Below are 12634 nucleotides of genomic sequence, written 5' to 3'. Positions count from 1 at the left end.
CCAAGTACAGGAAGGCACCGTTCCAGCCTTGGGCTCCCTAGCAATGAGGGAATGACATCCATGAATGAGAAAATTTCTAGAGGATGAAGGGCTGAGCCCAAGATGAGTTTTCCTCATCTTTATTCAAAAAGAACTCGTGGAGGGAATTATTGGGTTCCCCAACTCAAAATATACTTCAGCAGGGTTTGCTGCATGTGGGAGACTTCCGGATGTACAAGGTCCGTGAAGCCAAAGGACATTTTGCAGGCTGACAGGATATGCAAGGAAAGGGTATTTTGAAACTGACTCAGCAGGTGGGGGACCCACTTAGAGCAGAGCCCCAGAGAAGGGCGCATCTTTGTCTCTATATTGTCCCTTCAGGGAAGGTAAAGAGGCTCTTAGATGCTGGCAGACACCTTTGTCCCCTTGCTCATGATTCCAGAAGACATGGAAGACACTGTTTGTCCTGGATACAGTGAGGCCAAAGAATTTTCCATTTTGAGCAGAGAAGTCGTTGCTGACTTGGGGAGACTTGAAGGTCTGCCTAAGTGCATTTCCAGCTGCCTCTCCAGTGAACGTTGCTAGTCCCTGGGTTGGTCACGAGGACGTGTCTGATATCTCAGACCTCTTTGATACTTTGATCTTCCTGAAGAGCCCTGGCCAGGGAAGTGGGAAACTAAATGAACTCCAATCTGATTTATAATTCTGTCCAATTTAGTAACTGAAACTGTAGTTCCAGTTTAATGGGGGGTGGGGGGGAGAAGGAACCGGGAGTGGGGGCGGGGTGAGTGCTCCTCTGCCCTTCTCTCAAGATGCTGCCCAGTGTGTGGAGAGCAGGCTGCTGTTGTGTGGATGACCTGGGTGCCCTCAGGGACCTTCTGCTGTGCTCCTTGCTGGCATCGAGTAGCCATCTCCTGTCTCTACTTTTGAGGGCACAGGGAAGCTGCGGGGCTCCTAGAGAGCCAGCTAGGAATCTCTGTTGAGTTGTGGCTCATTTCTTTTCTAACCCAGGGAGTTGCTCGGGTCCATGCAGGACTCACGTTCTCCATGTTGACTTTCTCCATGAACCAACTGGAGTGGAAACAAAAGGGCCCTTGGTCCCCTGCATGCTTCTATGTACCCAGCTGCCTCGTCTGTCCCTCCTCCAGAAATATGAATACCACTCCTCACAACTCTCCCTCATTCTTCTTGCCTCTCTGGAGTTGTATTGGTGGATGGGGTCAGGGAGAAAGATGCTCCCTCACGCATAGGAGAAGGCTAATCAAGGTTTTTACCTGGGCTCTACAAATACCACGCTTCCTGGTTCATGCGACTCATGCCCATGATCTATGTCATCTACAGAGATGTCCTCTCTGTCCAACCAGAGATAACGAGTTATACACCACCTAATGGCGGAGGCAGATTCTGAGGCTTCCGCTGGTATGCCAGCCTTGTGCGCTTCCACAGCAAATGGTCCGGGTAATCCCTTGATGGCCTTAGGAGATGTGGTCAATGCAAATGTGGGAAGCTGCTGCTGGGGTAACAAAGCTCACAATAAATTCTACAAGTAGGAGTTCACACTAATGCGTAAAAATTATGGTTTAGTAAATACAAACTGTAGCATAGTCATTTATTATTATCAAGTAGTATGTTCTGTGTATAACTCCACCTGCTAGCCTTTCATTGGACTGGCTGGCCTCTACCAGCAGGCGTAGTGGGTTGTACTAGACTACAATGGTTTCAATGTTGCTAGGTGACAGGAAGTGTTCAATTCCATTGTAATTTTGTGGGACAATATATATAACATTCTATATAATATGTAATTTTAATATAAATTTCATAAATTGTATATTTACAGAAATAAAAAAATATATATACTTTATACCTGAAAAAAGACCATGTCACTGAATATATTTTATAATATATTTACATACACACATTATATCTCAGTATCTGTTGACCCTGTATGATAAGCTGTGGGTCACAGACTCGCTAGAGGACAACTCTGAGGCTCACAGGGTTTCAGGAACTGCTTCTGGCCACCCTGCGCAAAGATGGCTCCCAGGTCTTAGGGAACAAGTGACAATAATCTCGGAGTTAACAGGTGTCATGCAGATGCCAAAGGCCAGAGCTGAGTTGGAGCCAGGTGTACCAGGCTGACCCAGGGAGAGAGCAAAGGTGAAGGGTGACCTCAGAGGGTAGTCCAGGCCTACAGGCATGTCAAGCTTGTCTCCGTTCACAGGAGTGAAAGATGGTGTCTCTGTTGTTTGAAGAGAGCAAAGAGTGACATGCTTGCCTAGCCTGAAGGGTCTCCTGGACTTCAAGAGGCCAGCCACCCACCAGGTGGACCTGAGCCACCACCATGGACTAAGAGTTTTCAGAGAAGTGGAGCTTGGAAACTGGGTGAGACATAAGACACTCCAGTGTGGGTGCAGGAGAGAGGAACAGGGAAGAGTCTTCCTTTAACTGATAGAAATGTCTTTCGCCACAGAAGGCAGACATGAGAAAAAGTGAGGGAAAGAAGAAAGTGGGTCTTGGAAAAGTGTCATGATGTCAGGTAAAGATATATCATGAGATTTTTATCATCAGTGATACAGAACTGAGGAGGGGTCGTTCTGTCTCTCCTCCTTCAAGGTGGGGAGGTTTTCCTCAGTCTTTCCTCTCTCTCTCTCTCTCTCTCTCTCTCTCTCTCTCTCTCTCTCTCTCTCTCTCTGTCTCCTTCCCCCTGCCCCCTCTCTGTCTCTTTCCCCCTCTCCCCCTCTCTCTTTCTGTGTGTGTGTGTGTGTGTGTGTGTGTGTGTGTGTGTATGTTTGATTCCCCTGCCTTCTACCCAGAGGACATTTGGCAATAGCTATACCAATTTTTGGTTGTCACATGGAGGCCAGGGCAGGGAGGGGGGGAGTCCCTGCAATTGGCATCCATCCGCTACAAGTAAGTCCACTGTTCAACATTCCAGATGGCTTCCACCATAAAAAAAATTCATTCCATAATATCAACCACGCTGAGGCTGAGAACCCTACTCCAGCTCATTAGACTTCTCTTAGAAGAACTTTGCTCACCAAGAGAGCAGCTCTGATAGAGGCCTGGTTCTGGCCTCATACAGCATTGACGCATGCCACTTTGTGTTTCTCTTTTGGAGGAAGTGTTTGCAAAATGATCTAGACTGCAGGACATCCTAGACGGTCAGAGTAGGCACATTTAATCACTGCTGTCGGATTCATCTGGAAGCGATGGACTGAATCGTACGCTGGGGTCTGGGAGGAGCATGAAGCCCACCGTCTACCTCCCGCCAGCTTCCAGTCTAGGCAGAGAGACAGAAATTGTCAACAGAAGCCAGGGCGGCCAAAAGCAAGCGAGTGTTTTAATGTAGTCAAAATGGCATGAATGAAATGCTATGGGCTTGAGAAGGCATGCTCGCCTTCTCAACAGGAGGGAGGAAGGGTGCTCCTCTGACTGCTGAACAGCAGCGTGCGCAGCTAAATTAGTGCCCTGTGTGTAAAAACATTTCTAGCTGCCTTTTGGAGGAAGAGCAGAACAGGCAAAGGGTGCCTCAGCTGTGATAAAATATTGAAGATGAATTAAAAAAAAAACAACAGGCATTTGTAAGTGGGGTCAAAAATCTTTGCATTATACTTGAATGTGTAATCAGAGAGACTTTTTCTCAACTGTTTTCATCTTGCTAGCCTGTCCCATTTCTAGCGGCAGTGAGTGGGAGGGAGGGAGGAAGAAGCTAGGCAAGGGTATCATGACTCTTCCTGTTTTAGGTTCTTATCTCTTTGGAGTACATATTCCTCCTTCAGTTACTCTATGTGAGTGCTCGTAGAATGATGGATGGTTTCTTTGTCTCTTTAAAATTCAGGCTAAATTTCAGCATCTGGTGTGGTAGTATTAGAAGTTGAGGATGAAAGAAGTTGATTAAACCCTGAAGGTGAAGCCCCTATGGATGGAATTAGTGCCCTTGTAAGAGCCTCTGGTGTTCCTTCTTCTCCCTTCCATCATTTCGGGATGTGGTAAGAAATTCCTCATTCATGAGCCAGGAGGAGATACCAAGTCTGCCTTCCAGGTTACAGACTAGGAGAAACAAATCAATCTCCTTCATAAACTACTTAGTACAATGGGTCATGACCCTGGGGGCGGGGAGGGCAAATGACCCTTTCATAGGGGTTGAATATCAGTTATCCTTCATATCATATCTTTACATTATGATTCACAAGGGTAGCACAATTACAGGTATAAGGTAGCAATGGAAATAATTTTATGGGGATCACCACATCATGAGGAACTGTGCTAAAGGATTGCAGAATTAGGAAGGTTGAGAACCACTTGGTAGGTAGTATTTATTTAAGTGGCCCCTCACTTCTAAAAATTTTGTTGCTTGGTAGCTGGGTCCAGCGCAGGCCAAAATGGTCTGGCAATGAAGATGGACCAGATGGCTTTTGTACAGCCTGCTACTGTCTTCCAGGTTCTTGCTGACTTCATGAAGAGGTGATGGCATATTGTATGGTCTCCTTTCCTGGTTCATCAGGGCCCAACAGACCTGACTCAGCTCCATCTGAGTGCCCATGAGCTCTAGCCATAGGAAACACCAGTTCTTCAGCTGGTGCCTGAGCCCCGAGGCCACCCCACAGCCTCTGCAGGGGGATGGGTTCGCCCTTCTTTTTCCCTTGACTCAGGCATCGTGATAGCATCTTCTGCTCTCTGTGCCTCAGCGCTCCATGTCACCATTTGTCCCCTGCATCTAGATCTCTCAATTGTCAGTGGAACATAGGGACTCTCTGTGTGAGCTTCCTCTTTGCATTGTCTAGGGTCTCAGTATCATTTCTCTGCAAGGCTTTATGCTTCCCAAGGTAAGAAAGGTCCCTCCTACTGGGTTCTTCCTCCTCATCTGCCTTCACTCTAGAAGCATCTCTACTTAGTGTTTGAGAAATTCTCTTAAGCTTGGGTTCTTGCTTTCTATTTCTTATAATAATGATGGTTATTGACACATACAGATTTTATTTGTTATCTGTTCATTTATCACTTTGTTTTGCTTGTGTTTTGAGGCAGGCCCTTGCTCTGTTGTCCACGCTTGTCTCCAGCATTCCTTCTCCCATCTTCCTGAGCACCTGAATATGTAAAACGTGTATAGAACAGCAAATCTCTCAGCTACTGTCCCCATGATCTCCTCATTGCTAAATGCAAAGGTCAATTTTCAGTCTTTAGCATCTCAAATTCATGTGCAATATCTGCCCTGCTGCGAACCTGTCTACCTCACGCCCTACGCCTTTAGTTACCCAGATGACTCTTGCCCTTACCCTAGCAGCTACTTCTGAGTCCTCTCTTTCCTGCGAGGAACTGTAATTTAATGAGCTATAATTTGGTGGCCACATACTGTGTTCTGGCTGTTACACATCCATTTTATCACTTAGTGCTCCTCCCAATGAGGATTAGTAACACTCCTAGTGTGTAGATGGTGAGCGGGGACTCAGGGAGGTGCTGAGTCTTTTTTGGGCCCACACAGCTAGTAAAAGGCAGAGCCAGGAGCTATACTTAGGTCACGGGTTGTATTCCCATGACAAGAATCGAAGCCCTTATCTAAAACCAACCTGAAAAGGCTCTAGGAATCTCTTTCCCCGGCTCTTTCAAAGAAGCATCTTCAACCTTGAGTGGCATTTCCTTCCCAAGTTACATTCTTCATGACACCCAAAGGGGTCACCAACCAGAATCCCTCTCTGTTGACTCTTGGTCTTCACTAAATCTCCTGTGAAAAGTGGTTCACTGGGTGGCCAGGCTGTTTTGAATGTGAAGATTTTATCTTTAAAAACTTATGGTGATGTGTCTGAGCCTGCATGAGTCTCTGTGCATCGTGCCGTGCAGAAGCCTACTGAGGCCAAACGAGGGCGCTGGATCCACTGGAACTGGAGTTGAGAGTGGCTCTGAGGCAGTAGGCGGGTGCTAGGAACCAAACCCCGGCCTTCTGGATGAGCAGTGAGTGTTCTAAACAGTCCAGTCATCACTCTAGTCCGGAGAATTTTTATCTTACAGACAAAGCTCTTCCTAATCAGCAACGAGAACAAGGCTCTTTGGACCCTCGGGCTTTTGCTTGTGGGTGTGCTTGCTCTAGTGTTCCACAGATCTGCCTCTCTGCGGTTCTGGTGAAGCCCGCTCCTTCCCAATCTTCTTCAGACACCCACTGTCTTACCAGCCTTTGCTGCTAGAGACCTAGTAGAGAAGGCTGTCTCCAGTGTGCCCTCTAGTGGGTCTGTTAATGTCCTGTCTGCCATACACAGAAGACCTTCTAGCTCATTCTGTTCATGGATAGAGAGGCCTTCTAGCTCTCCTCAGTTCAGTCCTGTCTGTTAGTCCTGCTTAGCCAGGCCAGGGGAATCCCAGACTTGTTGGCAATAGGCATGGTGTCCTGTTTACATTTCTCTGTCTCTCTGTATGTACCTCTATTGTGTCTCTGTCTCTTTCCCTCCCCACACCATCTGAATTCAGAACAATTCTTTCCAATTTCTGTAGTTTGGCTAGTCAGTCCCCACGGAGACTCTTGGGTGTGCTGGTTTGGGGGAGGAAAGGCCCCTCAAGTGAAGAGGTCATTTAGGGGGCTTGGTGCCTTTTTTCCAGAGAATGAGTTAGTTTGCCGTCACAGGGCAGTGGCCTTCTTCCTCTCCTCCGCACGCACTAACCCGCCTGTCTGCTTGCTGCCGTGAGTTGAAGCAGCATGAGCCATTTGCTGGTGTCATGCCTTTAGGTTTCCCAGATTCCCAGAACCGTGAGCTAACTGGAGCCCATGCCATTAGAAATCGCCGAGACTCAGGTGTTCTCTTCAGTAAGGAAAAAATGAACAGAGATGCCTGTGTGGCTGTCTCACGTCCCCCGGCTGTGATAAAATACACTCCCAAGAGCATCTTTAGGGAAGAAAAGGTCTATTTGGCTATAATCCCAGGATCTAGTCCTTCATGGTGGGGAAGACAAGACAGGAACCTGAAGCAGCTGGTCACGTCCGCCACCAAGAGCTGAGAAAGGATGCACGATTGTTGTGTTCTGTGTTCTCCACTCCCAGGCGGTGTAGGGCTCAAAGCCTACTTGGAGAGTCACGCCATCTACTCTTAGGTTGGGTCATCCTACATCGGTATTATAACCAAGACCCGCCCCCCCCCCCCACACACAGAGGCATGCCACAGCAAACCCAGTCTAGACAGCTCCTCACTGACTCCTACTAGGTGATTCTAGACTGTCACACTGACAATTAAAACTAACCATCCCAGTCTCCCCAAAGTATCCTTTCTATCCCCTGAAACCTATCTATGCTTGCTGGGGTAGAGGGAGTGCCTGGGCTTCCTCACCATGCTCCCCTCCCTGTTTCTGTGATTGAAGTCCATATGCAAATGTTACTCTGTAATTCCATGCTCCACGATCCCTTGTCCAGATCAGCCGGACATCCCAGCTGGTTTCTCCAGAGCACAGCCAGCGCAACCAGTGTATAGAAAACAGTGCACGTTCCAACTGTCCCTCATCCTGATAGTTTCAAGAACTCCTTTAGTGGCGTTCTTTTGGAACCCACTTACAAGGCATACTAATCACTTTGTTATTACATCAGGAAAATGTTGGCTGCAAGCTTTATTGAACCTAACCGTAGTGTCTTAAACAAGTGGGGATAGAAGGCTGATATCTCTTTTGTGACAGGAGTCTGGAGGTGGGGAGCCCTGGGCTAGTTCTTAGAAACCCAGACACCCAGGGCTTCCCCTGTGTTCTCTCAAATGTGTTGACTTTCATCCCATGCTGTAGCCCTGGGCTTATGAGAAGTCTCTGGATCTCCAGGCGTGAGGCGGACTTCCTAGATAAGATAAGGGAAGAGCATCGGGCAGAAAGATTCCAGTAAGCAAATCTGCCACGCTTCAGCAAGAAAGTAGGTGCTTTTTACCAAATTTCCACCTACATTCTTGGGAATGCTAACCTGTGGAGACCACTAGCTGGGAGGTGGCTGGAGAGAAGACGGTTTGTCTGTGGAGACATTTCCAGGCTTTCTTGTCTACCGCATCTGCCAACAAGCATAGATCCCAAAGCTTCAAAACTGCTTTTGTAAATCAAAACTCTGCTCAAAGATCAAGGCAGGCCCCTCAAACAAGTGTCTGAGGTGTTTTGCGCAGGGGAGTAAATGTCTGTCATTACAAGAGTACCTTTGAGAGGAAACACATTTGGGCACTTTAGAGAAAGCTTCCTGCAAAGAGGGTCCACTCACACTTTATGCAGTAATTGGCTTGGGCCCAAATGTCTATACCTATGACATTCTTTTGTGCTTACTGCAGCAGCTGGGTGAACCCCAGGAAATGTCAGGAGTCAGGACGAGAAAGAAAACATTAAACTCTCTCTTGGCTGGGACCTGTTAGATGTTGGCCGCCGAGGGATGTTTGCTGGCATGCTTTATTGGAGTGTCTAGGAAGCGCCTGGGATGGGGTTTGCAGCAGCTTAGAGATTGGGATTGCGAATCTTCACAACAGAAGGGAGTCTGGCCGGTTTCCTTGAGAAGCCACCTGCTTCAGAGACACCCCAGAGCCTTCAGTCTGTCCCTTCCCCAGAGACTGTGCCCGTCTCGCCCGCTGCCTTCTGTCTCAGAGTTCCGAGTAGCCGAGCATCTAGGTGTGGCGCAGGTGTCGACTGTGACATCTGTGAGGCTCAGTGTCTGGCCCTGCTTATTTCACCCCAGACCTGGGATCTCCAGGTAAAAACCTGTGGGTGTCATTGCTGACTCACAAAGGGACAGCACATGATTCATGAATTCCTTTGGTGATTTGATGACATGTTTTTATTTGTCAAAAATTCACTGGGTCTCCTCTGCTTGCTGGTGACTGCTGGGGATCCTACCAGGAGAGATCCCCGTGTCCCTGCTTGTCAGGAAGAGGTCAGAGAGGAACAGGGATGAGAGATAAGTGTATCAGGTGGCCTTGGCAGGAGCTAGGAGCCCTGTGGAGGGAGGGCTTGAAAGTTTATTGGGGATGGCAAGGAATGCGCTGTCATGGAGCCTTCGTGTGAATGGACTTGGGAGTCCAGCTTGTGCACCAATTGTGGTCAGCTGAGGGAAATAAATGAGGTCTCCAGAACACACAAAAACAAATGTGGCGTCTTCTGAGCAGAACTCAAGGCAGGTTTCGTGGAGATGGTGAAGACCCATCTGGCCAGGTTGCAGGAAGCATTGCACAGACAGAAGGAACAAATAAGGAAAGGGAAGCAGGAAAATGAGCAGGGTTCACTCTGTGCTTTCCAAGTTTGCCTGGAAGCTAAAATCACGGTGGGGGAGACCAGGCAGGTAGGGCAGAGTCACTCTGGGAAAGGTTTGTATTTTGTTTCTAAGCAAAGAAAGACAGAGAAATGGCCTTATTATACAGAGTTCACAGGAAGAAACCAAGCTGAGGGGAACCAGGTAGGGAGGAAGAAATCTGTCTCCATCTTGGGAAGTTGCTTGTTTTACCCCTGCTGAAGTTTTCTGTAGCAAGCAGCAGTGTGGCCCAATGCGTTCACACAAGCGCTCTCTCCACGCTCACCCTGAACTTCACCTTGAATACAGGTGACCAATCTGAGGGATAATGCTTGTTAGTAAAAATCAGATCACTTACTTTTAAGATCAGAAAAAAAGTGTGTGTGTGTGTGTGTGTGTGTGTGTGTGTGTGTGTGTGTGTGTGACAGGGAAGGTAGGGGGAGACTGAAGAAGAAATTAGTTTGGAATGTAATCTTGAGCCTCTGTTTTTGAGGAAGGTTGGGGTGACATTGTGATGAAGCTCTTGCTGGTGGTGACAGACCCTCAGAGGTGGGTCCTGGATCCAAGTGTGACTACTTGCTCAAGCAGTCTGAGTGTGAAACACCAAGTGTGTTCATTCCTGAGCTGTTGAAGCAACTTCATTTAGTCCCACAGTTAAGATGAAAATATAAAGTTAGAAAAGGACCCGCATAACCTTTAAATGTTGCCAGGCTTTTTATCTGAAAGTACATAGGAATGGTTAAGCATATTTATTTATTTATTTATTTATTAGAATATCTTTTCTCTATTATTTGACAATTTCATATATGTATGTAATGTCTCTTGGTCATATCCATCTTAACTCCTTCCACTCTTCCCAGATACTCTCCAACAATCCCTCCCATCTTCATATCCTGCCTGTTGTAAAGAGAAAGGGGCCCTTTGTTTGTCCTGGCTGCCTGGTTATCTTACACCTGAAATAATCATACAGAAACTGTATTAATTAAAACACTGCTTGGCCATTAGCTCTAACTTCTTATTAGTTAACTCTTACATATTAGTTTAACCCATCTCCATTCATTTGTGTATCGCCACATGGCTGTGGCTTACTGGAGATTCTAATGGGCATCCATCTCAAGCAGAGAATCCATGGCTTCTCCCTCTCTGCCTTCCTTCTCTCAGCATTTCGCCTAGCTTCCCCTGCCCCGCCTACCTAAGTTCTGCCCTATCAAGGCCAAGGCAGTTTCTTTATTCATTAACCAATGAAAGCAACACACAAACAGAAGGAACTCCTACACCACCTGTCCTTCCCATATATATATGAGTTTGCATGTATATATGTGCACTGTGATGAGTATGTGTGTAATGCCTGTGGAGGTCAGAAGAAGGTATAGAATCCCTGAAAATGGAGTTAAAGAGCATTGTAAGCTATCATGTGGGTGCTGTGAATCAAATCTGGGTCCTCTACAAGAACCATCTCTCTAGCCTTCTCCTTCCCTCCCTCTCTCCCTCCCCCTCTCCCTCCCTCCTTCCTCTCTTCCTTTCTTTAACAAATACAACCCACAGAGTCTAACTAATCCTGGGTGCTGACAGTTGAGTGACCTTGTTAACTTGACTTTGCCCAGGCCTTGTGCAGAAGCCAGAGTCTTGGGACTACATGAAGGCCAAGGCTACGCTGTGTCTAGGAGCCAGCATTCCACAGCACTTTTCCCCACCTTTTGGCTTGTATATTCTTTTTTTTCTTTTAAACACTGCCTGGCCCATTACCTCCAGCCTCTTAATGGCTAACTCTCACATATTGATTCAACCCATTTCTAATAATCTGTGTCTCACCACGAGGTCGTCGCTTACTGGGAAAGATTCAGCATGTCTGACCTGGCAGCTTCATGGCAGGTGACTCTCTGCCTCTCCCTGACTCTGCTTCTTTTTCCCAGCATTCTGTTCTGTCCACTCTGCCTATCTAAGCTGCTGTCCTATCAAAAGCCAAGGCAGTTTCTTTATTAACCAATGAAAGTAATACATAGACAGGTGACCCTCCTCCATCATTTCCCCCTTTTCAGGAAAGATTCAGCATGTCTGACCTGGCAGCTTCATGGTAGGTGACTTGGGCTTGTATATTCTTTTTGCCCCATCATTCTCAGCGCTTTCTGAGCCTTGCTGGGGGAAGGAGTGATATATACGTCCCACTTAGGCCTGAGCACTCACCGATCTCGTAGTCTCAGCACTTTGACCAGTTGAGTCTGTGCTGGTGCCTACTGCAGAAAGGGACATCTCCGGCTAAGGTTGAGAGGGCCTAATCCTTCATATGGGGACAGTGATGCCTGGAACACTCAAGGAGGTGTTGGAGCAGAAGACCCAGATGAATAAGAGAAACAAGGACTGTGTCACTAAGCCTCAGACTTCTAGGGCCAGGTGTCTACAGTGCAGCAAGAAAGAGGTAGGATTGGGCAGTATGAGGGAGTATTGTGTTGTACAGTGGGAGGGACACTAAGGACATTTTCTGCAGTACCATGAACATATACACAGGTGTGAGCAAAATTATATAGCTTCTAGCCCCTCCCACTCAGCAGGTTAAGGTGAGTGTGTAGTGTCTGGGCCTGTGAGTCATCATTTGATGTCACTGGGAGTCAGCGATGCTGCCTCAGGAGGTGGCTTTTCGGGGCCTTAGAGGTCTGTCTCACAGAGGGAGCTTTCTATCTGCTTCTAAATTTACTCAGATGTTCAAAGTGACCAAAGCAAGCCCTGGGTTGTTTAACCTCTCTTGACTTCCATTTCTTTTTGCTTCAGAATTATGATGATTTCATGCTAATCAATATCTCAAGGGTATTTTAACCAAAGCTCTCACGGTGAACTCCGAAATATAAAAGGATCATCATACTCTACACAGATCAAGATCATGGAGAGTCAGCTATCATTACCCAAGGCCATCGTGGGACAGGATCAATCACTCCCTCCCTCCCTCACTCCCTCACTCGCTCACTCGCTCGCTCACTCGCTTGCATACCTATGTGCTCCTGCATAGCTTCAATGTTTCACCCAATCAAAGGCTGACAACAAAAGGAACAAAGAGGACAGTTCCTTTCTCTCAATTTCCGTTCTACTGATTGGAAGCCCAGGAACTGTGAGTGGATGGCGCACAAGGCACAACGATTGGGATGAATGGAGCATTTCCATGTCTGAGTAAAACTCTCCCTGTGAGGCCTCAGGAGGGGAATGTGTGTGCACTTCAGTCATGAGAGGAGAACCCGCACGCGTGACTTAGGAGAGTGGTGTTGAGCTCTTTGGTTGGCTGTGTTCTTCCAAGACTCCGTACCAGGCCCCAACCCCGTGTGAGCATACTAATAAGTGAACCTTAGGCATCCATGCTCCTCTGTTGGGGTGGGAGAATTAGCCAGGTCCGTTGGCCTGTTCATTTTCTGTCATGCATAAACATAGTACCAAGCAGAGAAGTAGAAACAC

General features: G+C 47.3%; 1 protein-coding gene across 3 annotated transcripts in view; it reads left to right on the top strand.

The window, feature by feature from the left end:
• The window catches only part of Capn8 (calpain 8), a 71464-nt gene that overhangs the window by 19950 nt on the left and 38880 nt on the right, over positions 1-12634 (top strand). The window lies entirely within an intron of this gene.

The sequence above is a fragment of the Myodes glareolus genome, chromosome 5, assembly GCF_982192425.1.
Source record: "Myodes glareolus chromosome 5, mMyoGla1.1, whole genome shotgun sequence".
Taxonomy (NCBI): domain Eukaryota; kingdom Metazoa; phylum Chordata; class Mammalia; order Rodentia; family Cricetidae; genus Myodes; species Myodes glareolus.
The sequence above is the reverse complement of the archived record's forward strand: the minus strand, read 5'-3'. Positions and strand labels throughout refer to the sequence as shown.